The sequence below is a fragment of the Ciconia boyciana genome, chromosome 2, assembly GCF_034638445.1.
Source record: "Ciconia boyciana chromosome 2, ASM3463844v1, whole genome shotgun sequence".
Taxonomy (NCBI): domain Eukaryota; kingdom Metazoa; phylum Chordata; class Aves; order Ciconiiformes; family Ciconiidae; genus Ciconia; species Ciconia boyciana.
The window spans coordinates 5,497,240-5,509,920 of NC_132935.1; positions in this window are offsets into that span (position 1 = coordinate 5,497,240).

Genomic DNA, 12,681 nt, shown 5'->3' on the forward strand with positions numbered 1-12,681 from the left:
AAGTGGAAAACTGTTGTCAAGAGTTTTGGGGAAGACATAGATGAGCAAATCAAACTTTTGCTCTCTTTCATGGGGCTACAGCCCAAGTACATTATGATATTCTTCAGCTTGATGCCTGAAGAAGGAAAATAACATAACACTGTTGTCAGTAAATTAGATAAATAACAGGCCTTTGGCCAGCTGCAAGTTGCTGAAGTCCTCAGCAAAAACTTTGCCAGCTCAGTGGTTTGGCAGACACATACTTTCCTCCAGTATTCTGTGAGCTCACCAAATTCATTTCTCCGTTCAGCAGATGTAGACAGAAAAGCCTAGCATTTTGAAATATTTTATGGATCTGAGGTGTTTTGACAGAAGATAAGCCTTTCTGTTGAAAGACCTAGAAGGCTGGTCTGCAGTCTCTGTGACACTGGTTCATGGCTCCCCCATTGCTGTCCATAATCATGATCTAAATGAAGTATTGCAAAAGTATCTGGAGAAAAAGCATCCCTTAGTTTAGCAAATGTGCATTTGGAGAATTTACTTTCCCCATTTTCTGATCCTAAAATTACCAGTGCCAGCATGGTCTAGGCTGGAGCCATCTGCAGGATGGCCACACTTCCCACAGTCAGTGGCCAAAATTTTAGGCAAATTTGTATCCAGAATGACTGCAATATCATAACCTTTGTATGCTCCAGCATAAATTGGATTTGAAGAACAGTACAGAGAGGTACTCAAGGAGATCAGGAAGATTTCTTGCTCCACTTTTGGTCTGGCCATTTTAGATTAATCTTGGGGCAAGCTTCACTCTGTGTTTTACATATAGGACTACGGTTAGGTGAGCCTTATACATACTCCACCTTTGCAAAAGATTGAAATGTCTGCCGGGATAATAAGCTTAAGCTGTAACCTTTTGAGCATTCTGTCTTTATAGTATGATAAAAAGATTGTTTTCCATAGACTGAAGGGCTCAGAGAAGCTATGAGGATGGTGGTGGCATCCATTTAAAGACTCTTCGAATAATGTCACATTAACAAGCATCATGCAACTGAAGGGGCTCTCAGGTGGTCACCCTGCCTTGTGGTTCAGTGAATCCATTGCTGCTTGTACCACATGTTCTTTTTAACAGCATATCTCAAAAAAGGGGCAGTGAACTAAACAGAGCAGCTGAAGAAAATGACAGGAGATGTAGCTCAGTACAAGAACACCCAGGGCTCCATTCTGCTCACTCAGCCCGGGTAGCCTTATTGTTGTTATTTTCTCTCAAAAACTGTGCATTTTTGAATTTTCATGTATGTTTTTATTCCCATTGCCACCAGTGGGCAAGGAGACAATCAGAGAAACAAACTTGACCCAGACATACTTCTGGTTGGGTGCTTGCACATCTGTTGTTTTTCTGATACATTCACGGATGCTGCTGGTCTGTGCCCTGTCTAACATGAACCATGCAAAATTTTTCCGGCAACCGAATCATTAATCTGTATTTAATTTAATTTCATTTCAGATCTTGCAATTGCACTTCTCAGAAGTGCATGTCTGCGTGGGGGAAGGTGTGTAATAACCTTATTTATATACGTGCTCAATAGAAAGCAGTAGTGAAAGTTTCTGGTTTACACAGGTGAACACTTCTGTGTGGGTTTTGCAGGTGGTGCTTCATCCTTTCCAGTACAGCATGCCAGTAGTTTTAAGCCCCTCTGGAGACTCTTACATCTTTTCTATGCAAACAAAATGTTCCGTTAGCTGCAGAACTATCAGAGTTCTATAGCTGCAAAAAAGGCAGCAATCCTCTACCACAGTGGACAGAAGACAGCATCTACCACCTTATGTGGGATAAGAACCACTGGGACAAGATTAGGTGAACTAAATGAAGGAACTTTTGTGGGGGTTAGACAGGAGATGCTTAGCCTGTGGAGATTAAGAGATGTTTGAGCATGTGCAGAGCAGTTGTTTATTATCAGCTACGTGCAAATTTTTGAGGGTAGAATAATACCTTGCATAAAAACGTAACTGTGCTGCTCCATAGCGTTCAAAAATGCAAATCAAATTTTGGAGTTGACAACATAAGAGAGAACTTCGTCCTGCCTGTGTAACTCCACTCTGCTGACATCGTGATGACTGCATGGAGTTGTGTCCTGTCTATCTCAAAAAGGTACAGTAGAACTGAAAGGCATGGAAAGGGTGATACAGCAAGGGATAACTGTGTGAGGGATGATTAAAAGACTAAGATTCTTCTCCCTCAAAAGGGAACAGCAGAGGAGGAATTTTAAAGATGCCTTTTAAAACCTGAGTGGTATGGAGAAAATGAAAGAGGAGAGTTTTCTTCATGTCCTCTTTCAGTATGAGGACTAGGGGATAATACTGAAACTAGCAGAATGCAGATTGCAGGTCCAGAGCAAACAAGAGGATACAGTCCCTTGTGTAATGTATAATTAGGCTGTGAAATTTCTTCCCATGGGATGCTGTAGATGCTGAACGTTTACATGGGTTCAGGAAGCGATTAGGCAGATTAATAGAAGAAAGTATCTGTTAAGGACTATTAAACACATAGACACAATGTCTGGGTCAGAAATTCCTAGATGACAATTTACAGAAGCTGGGAAAATATCAGCACATGCTGACTCAGTTCTTTCTTTTTCTTAAGAATCCACTTCTGGCCAATGTCAGGGATGGCATAATGAGCTGAAGGAAATTTGGGTCCCACCTTGAAAAGCTGTTGCCTCATAAAAAGAGGTGGTCTTGTGCAGAGATCTAGCTGTGAGAAAGAGAAGCTGAACATGGAATGTGGGGCAGAAGAAACTAAAATAGGACAATGATGATCCACTGATGAGAAATGCAGTTCAGGAGTACCAGGTCGGGTCTCAGAGCACTGTTTACTTCTGTTTGAGTTCAAAATTATAACCCCAACTGCACTGAGAGGCCTCCAGAATTCTTTGTAACATTGTGAATACACAGTCCAATAGATTAATATTTTGCCACAATTTTTGGAGCTCAGCTAAAGGGATATTCAAAGACCCTGATGTCCAGATGGTGGGTCGTCCCATCCCTGCTCAATAATGTCATGAAGTCCAGGAATAACCAGGATCCTGCAAGGAAGTTCAATCGAAAGGAATTCACATCCAGATGTTTGTCTGATCCATATATTCAATGAAGACACTTTCTTGAGTTTCTTTTTCTTGCTTTCAGCTCTCTTTTAGATCACAGTGCATCCTGTGTGTACCAGAGTAAAACTGCATGCTTTTTGGCATGATTAAACAAGTTTTGGGGGAAGGCGGATTAAGAGCATTCATAAGATTTAAATTCCTCATGTAATCATGGCTTACATAGAACAGGTGCATTTAAAATACAAACCCAGACTTGTTTATAGTTTTGGTCTGAGCTTAGTTGTTATTTAGGCCTTAATGGCCTAATGGTGCCATTACAGGTATTTGTGCAGATTTAAGCTAAATGAAAAGAATTTAACTTTTTATTAAAAAAAAAAAAAGGGAACACGTGTCCAGCATAAAAGTGATGATAAATCAAACTTTAAATTAAACAATGCCAGTTCTATTTGCAGACGTGCCAAGAGTTACATGAGAGTGAAGTCAATGTGCATGTTCCTGAAGATTGCTTACAGTGATTTGCTTGCAGAGTTTGCAAATATAATGATTTGCTTATTTGTTGAGTGACAGTTAATACAGTAACCTGGCTAATATATTAGCCTTCCTTCCTCCAAGCTGTGAGGTAAGGTAACATTAATGGAGTATGGGGAACAGGCAGAGCTGGGAGAGTAATTTGCCATCAATAATTTCTCTGATAAATGTAACCTTTTTTTTTCCTTCTGTTCACAAACTGTCCATGAATAGACTAAGATTGGAATTATGTGCTGAACAATTTCTGCTACTGTGTCTCCATCTGTCATGAACTTTTTTCTATGAATGTATGATTGACAAAGGTCAAGCAGATTTGACTACACACATATGTTACATGGATTGTTTCTTTTCCATCATTGGATGGCAGGAAATCTCAGAGTAAAGCCTTCTGGAAAAACAGCTGTAAAAACAAATTCTGAGTCTGCCTGCTGATTGATTCAGTTATATTTTGCTGTTCTTTTAAGCTTTTCGAAGTGCATTACATGTTCCCTTCCAAAGATGTCATTCACAAAGAACCTGCTAGCTCTTCAACTCGAAAGCTGAAGAAACTCATGAGCTCAAGTGTAGAAGCCTTCAGATCCACCTTTCATGCCGTTTAAAATTAATAGTATTGCTCTTTGCCTAAGCACTCTGGACAATAAAATTTTCTTACAAATATATTTTAGAATCAGGGATTACTATAGATTGGAAAGGACCTGTGGAGGTCTCTAGTTCAACCTCCTGCTCCAAGCAAGGCTAATTTCAAAGTTGGGTCAGTTTGCTTGAGGCCCCCTCCAGCTGAGTTTAATATATCTAAGAGACACCACAGCCTCTCTGGGTAACCTGTTCCAGTACTTAGCTATCCTCATTGTGAAAAATGTTTTCTTGCAAATAGCTGAAATTTCCCTCGCTGCAACCTGTGTCCATTGCTTGTCTTTTCACTGTGCACCCCTGAGAAGAATCTGGCTCCATTGTTTCTATAAGCATCCACCAGGAGTTAATAAAGTCTTCAGCTTTAACAAGGGCAAATATGAAACACTGGAAGCAATACTTGTCTGTATAAGGTTATGTCCAAAGGTGATCTACTTGTAAAATTAATAATTGGGATATTATCCTAGCTTCTAATGGCAAAATTCATCAGCACAGATGTCATTGAGATAGGACACATGAAAACATAAGAGTAAAGAAAGTAAACAGAGATATATTTAATGAGTAGGATAGTTTCTATGTCTGTAATGTTTCTCGTTACAGCAAAGTTCTCCTTCTCCCCTCCAAAACACACAGCCCTCACTCCAACTGCCACTTTTGTGTGTGCATGCAGTGCTCACATAACCTGTCTTAAATATGCATGACTTTCTGCAATTTGCCACTACTTTCAAGGCATTAAAAGATTCCCATATAGAGCATCACAGGAAAGAAAGAAAAAACCACCATGTCCCATTGAAACTACAGTGCATTTGTTCTGTGGGAAGTGAATCTGCACCACAGGCCATACCATATGCAATGTAATAGCAGGATAAATTCAGAGTGGTTTACACTAGTCACTGTAATGATTGTAATTGCCAACGAGGATTTTTCAGATGAGATTAGCACAGAAATTGGGGATATACAGTTACAGTATTATGGCCTTTAATGGTACCAGTGGTGCAGAGCACCTGACTGTTACACACTGCATACTTGCTGATGCTGGAGCCCTGAGGGACAAGGTTTGCTAATGCGGATTTAGGGCATGTGGGTGGTCATTTTCCATCCCCCTGAAGGCACTATGAACACCAACTTTAGCTGTCCAAGGGGCTTCTCAGCTCTCTGTCCCAGCTCCCTTTCCCACACTGGGAATAGCGAGACCCCAGTATGGTCATTAATATTCAGATTCATCTGTATAAAATTAGCTTTACTCTTTATGGGGCGCACTTAGAAAAGGATACCAAATCCCTCAGAAGGCATGCCTGATTCAGTTATTGTTATCAGTACTGAGTCGTTCATTTCTGAAAAGGCAAAGAATATACCAGTATCAAGTGGTTCATTTTTGCAAAGGCAAAGAATAAAACAACTGTTAAATACCAAAGCCCTTATTCTCCTGTGTGTGCTAACCTAGCCCTTCAAGGAAATTTTCAGCACGTGTGTTACTAGTCAGACCCATTCCTATTACACTACAGCTGTTTTAGTGCCTTTCCATAACCCTCATGGATCTCTCCTAGGCACTGAGTCAATACATTAATTTTAAATGAACTGCTCTATCCAGCTCTCATATTAGGGGTCTTGTGATAGGTCTCATGGGGGAAAAAGAGGTCATGGGCAGAGCGGTGCTGCTTGCTGGCTATTCACGGATGGTGGGATGTCTATTGACAATCTTGAGTCTATTTTAACCAACACCATGAGCAGACAGACTAAGGACCACCACTAGGACCAGGAGGGTATGAAGGTAGGTTAAAGCAATCTCAATTCGTACCATGTGGCTGTTGTGCTAAATTCAGACATCTGGAACAGAAGCTAAGACAACTTGTGTGATATTGTTGAGTGCAGGCACTGGAATACTTGGTCCCAGATACTCAAACTACAGCAACTGGTGTAAAACATTCTTTTCCAGCTCAGTAGTGTCAAATGATTTCAGCTAGGTTCAGAGCTAACTGGTATCTATTCCAGCTGATGCTGGCATATGTTAAGTGCTTGGCACCTTCATTGCACTGTATGCTGATGTTAAATTACACTAAAAGAGGGGCTCTGTTAGCAGTCTGGCCATTGACTTTAATGAAACAGCTAATTTGATCATTTTAATTATGAGTTGAGGCAAAGCAAGAGCATAAATGTTAAAATATCATTTCATGCCAGTAGAGAGAAAAGTTGACATTTACCTAAACCAAGGACTAGATTGCTGAGAATGAAGGAGAGAGATAATGAGCAAGTGCAAAGGAAAATAGGAATGAAAAGGTGAGACAATCTGAAAGCTGACAAGACACTAGAAGGACATGACCTGGAGCCAGAGATGGCTGGAAAAGCCTTCAGGCGGGGAGAAGATGAGAAGTTTTGTGAAAAGGTTTCATGTGCTTCTTTAGTTAGAGAGGAAGAGTCTTGGTGCTGGAAAATGGAGCCTCTATTTCCTGCAGTTCTGAAACAAAGCATTGGATATCACACACACAACAATATCTCTGGATTCTCTTCTGAATGGAATTATTTCTGCATTTGTAAAGCTAAATTTGATCAAATTCCCACAGGAAGAGAAGCAGGCACACAGACTGCCTTTTTTTTTTTGATAAATAAAGCCATACTTTCATTGCAAGAGGCTAACAACTACAACAGGCTAACAACAATATTAACAGAAGACAGGTTTATAAGACAGAAAGAAAAATGGGATTACACAATCCCTTCGATACCAGAAGCAGAGCAAAATTACCAAAGTACTGCAATTGCAAACCATTCTGGCACCAAAGCACCTCCTCCTACACAGGTTGAGTCCTTTTGCTTTAGCCATTGATTAGGTGTGTGAACGTCACATGAATCATCTAAATTCCCTAAGTGAACTCGTGGCACTGCTGAAATCAATGAGAATTTTACCACTGGTGTCTCTGGGGGCCAAAATGCTGGTGTACAGTTTTGAAAAAGGGACGTAAGAATATTTACTGACTTTGCAGGGATGTGCAAAGGGATGTCACTCACTATTTGGTCTTCGTTTAGCGCTTGGATGGACATGGTGCTGTGGGAAGGCTGGCTACGTTTGAAGGTTGATCAGCTCCTGCTTTATATACCTCATGCTAGAGGCAGATTTTCCAAGCTTTTTTTTTTAAATCATTTTTGTCTTTATCAAGAAGAAAATCTGTGACCTGAATAATTGCAGTGAGCTGTGTCAATACCTTTGCCCAAAAGCTGAGAGGTCAACATCACCTTCAGAGCTGGGGCCCGGTACTGTTGTTCCCTAGCCAGACTTTACAAGGGTCTGGGAAAGTTGCTGTTAATCAGTATACTCACCAGGCGATCCTGAATGATATCTGATGGAAATACAGAGCCAGAGGAATGTTTCTTCATAAGTAATTTCCCATGAGAACACGTTTCCTCACAAAGGAAATTCCCCATTTCTAGTAAATGTAGTAGCAATACTGTAAAAAGAGAATCCTTGCCTCACATTAAAAATTTTTGTTCTTACCAATCCAGCAGAGAGAAATTCCCTAAGATCTTACAGTCTGGAAGACTGCTTTGATCTTATTTTAAAGATATATAATATCTGACAATTTTAGTGGTTTATCGTCTGTGTAATTGGATGCAGTGAATAGATTAGGCCAAATTCTCAGCAGGTGTAAATTGACGTCATTGGCAGCTTTGAAGCTGTGCATTTTCTCCAGTTCGTGTCAGCTAAAGATTTCAGTATGACTCTGAGATTATCGTGCAGTGGTTTGAAATCTCATTTGTGTGGGCCTGGCCAGGGAGCAGTCTCAGGGAAATCTGGTCCCTGTAGGTACTGGACAGAGGTACATGGGGAGGCAGATTTGGCTCCTGTTTACAGCCTTTGTGTCCGCATTGCTTTTGATTGAGGTTTCTGATCTGCACAGGTTTCCTGTGTGCTCCCGGTCAATGCTGTAATTTCTCGAAGATGCAGTTCTCTGTCTGTAAGACGAGGATAGTAATTCAGCACTGAATTTCTCCTCACTCAAGTGATGCAAGGAGAAAGCCATTAATGTGAGTCATTTAGGTAATAGAGTAATGGTGGCTATGAGCATCACAAATACCTGGCTCTAGTGCTACAGAGGGATGCACTCTTATATTTATATGGAGATAAGAGCCATGTTTTTCTATCTGCTACCAAACCATTTGACGTTCTGTGTTGAAAAAGCACAAGACAGGGAAATAAATATCCTAATTGCAGTTGCAGAGAAGAATCATGTGGAAATAAAGAATGGAAAATTGGAAAGTGCTGTTTTAACTTCTGTTGTCATTTGCTCTGCCAAGCTATGGGAAGGTTTTGAAAAATAAAAGTGCTGTTTTGTGGCTCCTGCTCTCCCTCTGTAATCATCCCCTCTCCTTTGCTGTAAAGCATCATGACAGTATGGCAGTTAATAGTGATCTTACATAGAATTAAATTCTCCCTCCCTCCTCAGGTTCCTCAGCCTCTGCTCCAGGTCAGGCCTGGAGCTCCCGTCCCATTCCTTAACTACACAAGTTGTGCTAGGATGGATTTAATGGCATATTCATAATAGATACTTTGGACTAAATCCAAAATGTCTTTTCATTCATTCTTTCTCAGACTCTGCTCATGCAAACTCCCAGTGAAACCAGCCGTTTCCACCAAACCCAGACTTTTGATTTACTAGACCTCTAGACACACAGAGAATCAAGCATCTGCCCTATGTGACGTTTGGGTATGGCATCAGGTTATAGGTTCTTCTTCCCATATGTGAAGAAACTGAGGCCCAGAGGAGTGCAGAGAGCTGCACCATGCCATACATTCACCCTGTGCAGAGCCAGGAACACAGACCTATGGTGGCATCCCATGAAGGGTGTCTGGAACTTTTGGCTTGTGTTGTGGCAGAAGTGATTTTTATTGATGACTTGCATGAACTGGTGGCATCGGTGGTCAGCAGGCAAACTGAACCCAGGAAAGTGAGAGGCATGGAAATAGGCATGGAGTCAGGAGAGGAAGAGCAAGATAAACAGAGCACGAGGGCCAGAGTAACTGCGAGGTGGGAGTAGAAGTTGGACGATGGCGGAGGATGTGATAACAGATGAGGCTGCTATAAGAAGCCTCAACTATTAGTAGTATATCAGTCTTCTGTTTTACTTAGCAGTGTGCTGGAAAGTGTGATGAATTCAAGCTTGTGTAGCTTGTGGAAAGGCAGCTCTACGTACATTTGAAATGCAGGAGATGCCGCGATCCGGAGTGGATCTCAGCCCCTGTTTTATCTTGCACACCTGACATTTACTGTTGAAGGAAGCCTGCAGCAGGAAATGGAGTGCAGTTTATTTCACAATGTTTATATGAAAAACATTCAATCATATGCCCTGCTGTTCATACAGTTGCTAAGAGGATGAGAGTGATAGTAAGTGGTCTTATGAAGCTATCAAGCAGATTCATATTCAGGGCTCAGATTTCTGCCTTTTCAATCTGCCTGAAACAGGCCTTTTCAGGACTTTCTAATCTGCCCAACGGGACTTTTCAATCTGCCAGAAATTATTATCCTTGCCAAGACATGATCTTAAGGTAAAACCAAAGAGTCCCAACCCCCTCCTTCCCCATCTCCATCACCTGACTCAGCAGACCAGAAATACCATTTGCCATTTTCTCGTAGACTTTTGACCTGTAACTCCTGCCTGTTATTTAATGTGGCTTTAGAGCAGGTTCCGTGAGGAAGAGCTCAGCAGTGCCCCGAGCACACATGCTGTAGAACCAGGGCCAGCTCCAGCCACACTACTTGGCCAACGCTAACCACAAGCTTTTTGCTGGCCGAGTGACATTGCTCGGGGGTGTGAGGAGGTGTGAACCGTGACTGTCTAGCTATGCTGGCACCACGTCCTAAAAGCAGTGCGTGATACGGCTAAAGCTGTGTGCTGCAATCAGACAGCTCGCTTTGCTGATGGGGAAAAGCTACTAAGCTTGTGCAAAGCTCTGCTTTGCAGGCAGGCGTCTGCAGGTACTTGCAAAGATGCTTTGCCACTGTAGTTTAGCAGTAGGGAAATGCATCTACTGTAGACATAAAATTAATCCTGGGGAAAGTCTATTTAAACAGCAATTTTCCCTCCTGAACAGTGTGTCCTGAGCAGTCTTTTCAGGAGAACGGTGGGAAGGGTTGTTTGGGAGGTGCTTTAGGGTTAATGCCCTTTAGCTATCAGCACACACAAGGATTCTCCAGTTGCACTCAGGGAGGCTGGGATCAGAAAATTGAGGAGGTGGTGGAGCCCTGGCTCTTTTTTTTCCTCACACCATCAGCTTGACACACAAGCACAAGCAAAAGTCTCTGCAGTGTTATGTCCATGCGAGAAAAAAGCCTTAGCAAGAGATGTGCTCAGAAATCTTCAAGGCATGATGTCTGTTGGAAACACAGTTTGGGTCTGAAAGCCCACTTTATTCTGCCAGGACAGTGGTGACTCCACTGAACATAATGTGCCTTTCCCAAGAATCCCCTAGATTTTGGACACTGCATGACAGACTATCTGCCCCCTTGGGGAAACCAAAATGCGGGTGCTATCTGTTCCCTCCTCTACTTTGTTGCCTTCAAGAAAAAATGCCAAGAGTATTCAGCCAGAGTCTCCAGACAGCTGGAAAAGCTGCAGACACAGCTGAAGTGGACATTGATAAACATTTTCTGCAGTTCTGACTGCAATTTTTTTCTGCCCCGTGCCAAATGGCTGATTGCACCAACCATCTCCCTCCTAGCCTCTCATCCTCAGCTCCTAATTTCTCTGTCCACTTTCTTCCTCAGTGTCCCACACCTTCTTTCCAGTCTGCTTTTTTCCCTCATCTAGATTAGATCCCCTGCATGACAACCACCACTGTCATACTCTTCACTCTGTTCATGCATTCTGGCCCTACCACTGATCTTTTCTGTCTTGCACATGCAGATTGTGAGCCATCAGTGGCAGCCATCCCTAGTCTTAGCTGGTCCTTCAAGATGGCCTTACTGAACCTGGTGAGCAGTTGAACATCTCTAAACCTACTCGTAAGCATAGTTTTTCAACTCCTACCTCAGTGACTTAAATGGAGTGTGAATTGTTGAGCAAAGCCATGGGTCTCGGAGTAATGAGATGCGACACCATGCATGTGTAAAAGCAGCAGCACCATGACAATGGTAAGTTGTCATTTTTGGTAGCCAAGAGAGACAAAACTGCAGAAATTCTCACTCTATTTAGGTATGATTAAAACCTTATTCAGTCAGTTAAGCTGGCCTGTACTGAGCAACCACAAGGAAGAAATGCTGTCCCAACACACTGCTGTATGATAGTTAGGATATGGCCACCTGCATTTGGTTCATGTTCTACCACTAATTCATTTGTTGGGCTTGTAACCATATAACAATGCCGTGCTTCAGAGCAACCATGTGCAAACTGAGTATAGTACTTACTGAATCACAGGCATGTTGTGAGGCTTCATCAATCAATTGTGGTTTTAAAAGGACTCTCAACTCCTGGCCCAAAAGCGTAAATCATCATAATTTATGTCCTTGTTAGAATTTTTTTATACAAGTCTTTGTCCTATTCTTTTCTCATTACAAACGTACACCAGGTCAGTTCTCAGTGGGTTACTCCTGATTTAAATGTGTGTAACAGAGCTGAGAATCAAATCCCTCATCTTCAACCAGAGGAAGGCTCTTAATACTGTAGCCATTTACGCACCCTCGAAAATGGAAGCTATTTAAAAGCTTTATTTGACTTCAACAGCAGGAAAATGTGCACCTCACTTTCCTCAGCATCAATCCTTTTTAAAGCATATTGTGTGTTTACAAGCTGTCTTGAGCACTGAAATTGATTTTAGAGCTGGGCAGTTATTAAAGGTTCATTTTCCCTCCCTCCTCCAGTTTCAAAATAAGTGATAATATGAGGTGGTGGGAAATTCTCTCCATGAGATGGTACTGCCTTTGCCCTGAATCTCTGAGTTTCTCAGGAAAGCTTTTCACTAGAGTATATATCCTGCTTGATCTCTACAAGTAAAACTATAATCTTCCTTTCAAAGAAACAGTTTAGCCTTGTGCGTATATACAGGTTGGAATTTATTTTGGAAAATAGCTGTAAGAGAGTCTGGCACAGCTAAATGTAATTGAATTAGCTGGGGTTTAAGCTACTGCTATGGTCTTACTTCCATTTCAACACAGTTAGATACAGTAATAACAATATTTAGCATCAATTTCTTAATTACTAGTCAGTCCAGCCACTGCCTGATTTTGGTGAGATAAAGATGACACTTCCAGCGTGTCTGTGGAGAAGAGGGAAGATGCTGTTCTTCCACTTGCTCTACGACAGATTGGCTTGCTTGGCCCTAGTCTGACCTAGGTAGATTTCAAAGCTTCTCCCACAACTGGAATATTCAGGGATTACATTGGAGTATTCAGGCCTTGGACCACTGAGACAGGTTTGCAAGAGATGCAAGTGGAGGCGGTGGGGACACCCCACAGGATGT